General features: G+C 59.2%; 1 protein-coding gene across 2 annotated transcripts in view; it reads left to right on the forward strand.

Moving 5' to 3' along the window:
* TRADD (TNFRSF1A associated via death domain) overlaps positions 1–5947 on the forward strand; it is a 16037-nt gene continuing 10090 nt past the window's right edge. The window contains exons 1-2 of one of the 2 annotated variants that reach the window (XM_075576888.1): positions 1–134; positions 2965–3030. The gene's annotated coding sequence lies outside the window, so the exon portion shown is untranslated. Of the gene's footprint in view, positions 135–1744; positions 1936–2964; positions 3031–5947 lie in introns of those variants that run through there. The other variant, XM_075576889.1, reaches the window with a different exon arrangement.

Genomic DNA, 5947 nt, shown 5'->3' on the forward strand with positions numbered 1-5947 from the left:
GGTTCCAGCAGTGAGGGAGTTAAGGTGGCGTGTGGAAGGCATGTCCGTGCGTGTCAGCGGTTTGGGGCTGGCCCTGTGACTGCAGAATCCGAGCGCGCAGGAAGAGCTAGCACTCTGCAAGCAGCTGGAAACAGGTACTCAACTGGGGGAGGCGGGGGTCCAGCTCCCCTCGGGGGGGGGGGGGGTGAGGGGGACGTGTTTAACCCCTGCACTGCCGGGAGGTATCATTAGGGCTCACACAGCCCTGTCACTTCCTCTATAAAAACATTGGGTTTATTCATTAAACTGTGGTAGTGCCGACCGGGGCAGGAAATCTCCCACTGAATTCTATGCTGCTCGATCGGCACTACCACAGAGTCCCCGTGTGCACCGTGTGCGGGTCACGCAGTGCTTCCATGTTTAACGCTTTCACTGCCGCGTGTGCCTTTTCCTTCAGGAATGTCTAGCTTCGGAGGCTGAATCCTCAGGGAGAGATCTCACCCCGCAGGGAGATACAAACATGGCCGCCTGCACACCAATAAGTATGAGAGCGCTGTGTTACTGGCCCGCCTGGCAGTGCAGGGGTTAAGGCAGCCGTGCCCCCCACTTCTGACTGGCGGGAGAGTGGGGGCACATTTGGGCTAGGGTTACCAGGTGGCTCGTCCAAAAATACTGGACACAAGGGTGAAAGGTGCGACGCGTGAGAATCGTTGGTGGGGAAGAATGTTATTTATAAAGGACCCGACTGTTACGGAATTTTTTCTAAATTTCACTCCAAGTGTTCACCAATTTGCACCAATTTATATTCTGTTTCGTAAAAATCTGGGGAGCAGTCGTGGGAGGAAGTGGGAGCGAGTGCCCTTCCGAGGATTTTTTTTAGGAAATAGAATATGAAATAGTGCAAATTGGTGCAAATTGGTGCACACTCGGAGTGAAATTTAGAACAAATTATGTAATGGTCAGATCATTTATAAATAACTGACCTGCAGTCATACAGGTCCATGGCGAGCAATACTGATCTTACTGCTCCTCCCACACATTCCAAAATAGTTGTACCCCTCCACATCCTCTCTCTCCCATTATCCTCTCACCCTCCTCCCTTAATTCTCAGTCTCAGTCACAGTCACCCCCCCCCCCCCCCCGCCCCTCTCTCTATCCCTTCTCAGGGGAAATCCCGCGATTTGGTTACTAGGTCCGGAGAGGTAATACTAGACACATACAGTACTAGTTGTACCCCTCCTCATTCTCTCTCTCCCATTATCCTCTCACCCCCCTCCCTTTATCCCCTCACCCCCCTCCCTTAATCCTCAGTCACACCCCCTTCCTCCCCCCCTCTCTCTCTCTATCCCTTCTCAGGGGAAATCCCGTGATTTGGTTACTAGGTCCGGAGAGGTAATACCAGACACATACAGTACATACAGTACATGTCCGGTATTATTCATTTTTTACCGGACAGAGTACCCAAATACCGGGCTGTCCGGTTCAATACCGGACACCTGGCAACCCTACGTTGCCCGCATGGCAGTGCAGGGGTTAAGGCAGCCGTGCCCCCTCACTTCTGACTGGCGGGAGAGTAGGGGGCACATTTGGGCGTGGCATTGACAGAGAGAATTCTGCACGTGTCTGGAGCCCCACCCCTGTTCACCTGGCAACCAATGGGAAGCTTCCGCGGCATGTTCCTATTGGCTGTTAGGCAAAGCGCCGGCGGGGCATGTGCCGGGAGTAACGTGTAGGGATTCAGGGCGTCAGGCGGGCACAGAAACGTTGAGTGTCCTCGTTATCTGAGGGATTGCTGTAGAACCGGTTATTCTGCATCTCCGGGATAACCAGGGCGGAGCTGGGAACGCGCGCCCCCCCCCCGGAGACACGCAAACATGTTCTATTAATATCAGCATGGACATATTCCCGGGATGTCCATGCGATGTGCCGTGTGTCTGGAACGTGACGCCGCGCTGAGTACGGACACAGAAGGGAGAGAGGGGGATATTTCTGGTTTTTGGTGGGGGCGCGTGGTGGGAGAGGGGTGGGATATTTCTGGTTTTTGGTGGGGGCGCGTGATGGGAGAGGGGTGGGATGTTTCTGTTTTTTGGTGGGGGCGCGTGGTGAGAGAGGGGTGGGATATTTCTGTTTTTTGGTGGGGGCGCGTGGTGAGAGAGGGGTGGGATATTTCTGTTTTTTGGTGGGGGCGCGTGGTGAGAGAGGGGTGGGATATTTCTGTTTTTTGGTGGGGGCGCGTGATGGGAGAGGGGTGGGATATTTCTGTTTTTTGGTGGGGGCGCGTGGTGAGAGAGGGGTGGGATATTTCTGTTTTTTGGTGGGGGCGCGTGGTGAGAGAGGGGTGGGATGTTTCTGTTTTTTGGTGGGGGCGCGTGGTGGGAGAGGGGTGGGATGTTTCTGTTTTTTGGTGGGGGCGCGTGGTGGGAGAGGGGTGGGATGTTTCCGTTTTTTGGTGGGGGCGCGTGGTGGGAGAGGGGTGGGATGTTTCCGTTTTTTGGTGGGGGCGCGTGGTGGGAGAGGGGTGGGAGAGGGGTGGGATGTTTCCGTTTTTTGGTGGGGGCGCGTGGTGGGAGAGGGGTGGGATGTTTTGGTGGGGGGCGGGGGGCGCGTGGTGGGAGAGGGGTGGGATGTTTTGGTGGGGGGCGGGGGCGCGTGGTGGGAGAGGGGTGGGATGTTTTGGTGGGGGGAACGTGGTGGGAGAGGGGTGGGATGTTTTGGTGGGGGCGGGGGGCGCGTGGTGGGAGAGGGGTGGGATGTTTCAAGACTTTGTAAAAAGCAATTTTGATAATTTCTTGTCCTTTTACCAGTATTTGTATTAATATTAGTATTATTAGTAGTATTATTAGTAGTATTATTACTTGCCTTTAGAAACACAGCACCTCTCGTTGGTTTGGGGCCAGTCTCACTGATAAAAAGAACTTTCTGTAAAATTACCTTTTCTGGTCTCCGCGGAAGCTAAATTCAAATTATTATATATATTTTTTTCAGAAACAGAAAATTCTGGAAGATAAAACACCTCAAAGTGCGGATTTCAGCTTCTCTCCCACTGCAAAGGTCAGTCACATGAAACATGCGCGGACATGTCATTGTGTGTTTATACCGTCAGCGACACCTTGTGACATGGTGCCTGATAGTGCCAGTCGGGACCCGTGTCCTAGTTGCGCAATGATGTCACGTTACCGGCCACTTCCTCTGCTGGCTTCCAGGTAATATATATACATATATACACACACACCTACCAAGGTCACACAGGATGCCACCAATATTTAACCCTCTCCCTCTCAGAGAGACCTGGAACACGACACCCAATCCCAGACCCGGCCAGGGCTGTGTCACTGGGTCTCCCCTAGAGACTGTGTCTCTATTAGAGTGTGAGCTCTTTTACAGGCCGCTAACACCCCCAGCAATAAAGGGTCGGAGGGTCCTATAGTTTACATTCCCTGAGGTGGCTGCATTGCAAAGCACCCTGTACATGTATGATCTCTGCCTGTACATGTATGATCTCTGCCTGTACATGTATGATCTCTGCCTGTACATGTATGATCTCTGCCTGTACATGTATGATCTCTGCCTGTACATGTATGATCTCTGCCTGTACATGTATGATCTCTGCCTGTACATGTATGATCTCAGAATGTATTGTCCCCCCCTCAGCAGGTTAGGACATTGTATGGTAAAAACAAGAGCAACTTTGTAAGAAGTTTGGATTATCCCAGGGGCAGGGGGCACAGGAGGGGGACCCGGTCACAGTAGGGGGGCACAGGGGGGCCACAAGGCACAGGAGGGGGAAGGGGGCACAAGAGAGGGGGCAGGGGCACAGGAGGGAGGGTACAGGGCACAGGAGGGGGCACAGGCGGGAGCACGGGGCACAGGAGGGGGCGGGAGCAGAGGAGGGGTTACGGGGCAGGGAGCACAGGCGGGAGCACGGGGCACAGGAGGGGGCGGGAGCAGAGGAAAGGGGTTCGGGGCACAGGAGGGGGCAGGGGGCACAGGAGGGGGCAGGGGGCACAGGAGGGGGCACGGGGCACAGGAGGAGGCACAGGCGGGAGCACGGGGCACAGGAGGGGGCAGGAGGCACAGGAGGCACAGTCGCCACATTTACATATATAGTACAATTCTGTCTCCTGCTTTGAGAAAGTGGGTACAGCGCTGCACAGACTGTCCGTGCTACACAAGGAAATGATTTTATAATAATGATTACATGATTGTTATCCTGTGGGTTGCATTAAGATGGCCGCCTCCTTGCTATGTTTGAGTCAGTGGGGATAGTGCTGAAAGAGCCTGGCCATTGTGCCCCGTGCGCTCTGTGCCCGTGTGTTCTGTGCGCTCTGTGCCCCGTGCGCTCTGTGCCCGTGTGTTCTGTGCGCTCTGTGCGCTCTGTGCCCCGTGCGCTCTGTGCCCGTGTGTTCTGTGCGCTCTGTGCGCTCTGTGCCTCGTGTGCTCTGTGCGCTCTGTGCCTCGTGTGTTCTGTGCGCTCTGTGCCTCGTGTGCTCTGTGCCCTTGTGTTCTGTGCGCTCTGTGCCCCGTGCGCTCTGTGCCCCGTGCGTTCTGTGTGCCCCGTGTGTTCTGTGCCCCGTGTGTCCTGTGTGCCCCGTGTGATCTGTGCCCGGTGTGTTCTGTGCCCGGTGTGTTCTGTGCCCCGTGTGTTCTGTGCCCCGTGTGTTCTGTGCGCTCTGTGCCCCGTGTGTTCTGTGCGCTCTGTGCCCCGTGTGCTCTGTGCCCCGTGTGCTCTGTGCCCCGTGTGTTCTGTGCCCCGTGTGTTCTGTGCCCCGTGTGATCTGTGCCCCGTGTGTTCTGTGCCCCGTGTGTTCTGTGCGCTCTGTGCCCCGTGTGTTCTGTGCGCTCTGTGCCCCGTGTGCTCTGTGCCCCGTGTGTTCTGTGCGCTCTGTGCCCCGTGTGCTCTGTGCCCCGTGTGTTCTGTGCGCTCTGTGCCCCGTGTGTTCTGTGCGCTCTGTGCCCCGTGTGCTCTGTGCGCTCTGTGCCCCGTGTGTTCTGTGCGCTCTGTGCCCCGTGTGCTCTGTGCCCCGTGTGCTCTGTGCCCCGTGCGCTCTGTGCCCCGTGCGCTCTGTGCCCCGTGCGCTCTGTGCCCCGTGCGCTCCATGCCCCGTGCGCTCCGTGCCCCGTGCGCTCCGTGCCCCGTGTGCGTTCCGTGCCCCGTGCGCTCCGTGCACCGTGCGCTCCGTGCCCCGTGCGCTCCGTGCCCCGTTTGCGCTCCTCGCCCCGTGCCCTCCGCGCTCCGTGCCCCGTGTGCTCCGCGCCCTGTGTGCTCCGCGCCCCGTGTGCTCCGCGCCCCGTGTGCTCCGTGCCCTGTGCGCTCCGTGCCCCGTGCCCTCCGCGCTACGTGCGCTCCGTGCCCCGTGCGCTCTGTGCCCCGTGTGCTCTGTGCCCCGTGTGTTCTGTGCCCCGTGTGTTCTGTGCCCCGTGCGCTCCGCGCCCCGTGTGCTCCGCGCTCCGTGCGCTCCGTGCCCCGTGTGCTCCGTGCCCCGTGTGCTCCGTGCCCCGTGTGCGCTCCGTGCCCCGTGCGCTCCGTGCCCCGTGCTCTCCGTGCCCCGTGTGCGCTCCGTGCCCCGTGCGCTCCGTGCCCCGTGTGCGCTCCGTGCCCCGAGTGCTCCGCGCCCCGTGCGCTCCGTGCGCTCCGTGCCCCGTGTGCGCTCCGTGCCCCGTGCGCTCCGTGCCCCGTGCGCTCCGCGCCCCGTGTGCTCCGTGCCCCGTGCGCTCCGTGCCCCGTGTGCGCTCCGTGCGCTCCGCGCCCCGTGTGCTCCGCGCCCCGTGTGCTCCGTGCCCCGTGCGCTCCGTGCCCTGTGTGCGCTCCGTGCCCCGTGTGCTCCGTGCCCCGTGTGCGCTCCGTGCCCCGTGCGCTCCGTGCCCCGTGTGCGCTCCGTGCCCCGTGTGCGCTCCGTGCCCCGTGCGCTCCGTGCCCCGTGTGCGCTCCGTGCCCCGTGTGCGCTCCGTGCGCTCCGCGCCCCGTGCG

Source organism: Ascaphus truei, chromosome 19 (assembly GCF_040206685.1).
Source record: "Ascaphus truei isolate aAscTru1 chromosome 19, aAscTru1.hap1, whole genome shotgun sequence".
NCBI lineage: Eukaryota > Metazoa > Chordata > Amphibia > Anura > Ascaphidae > Ascaphus > Ascaphus truei.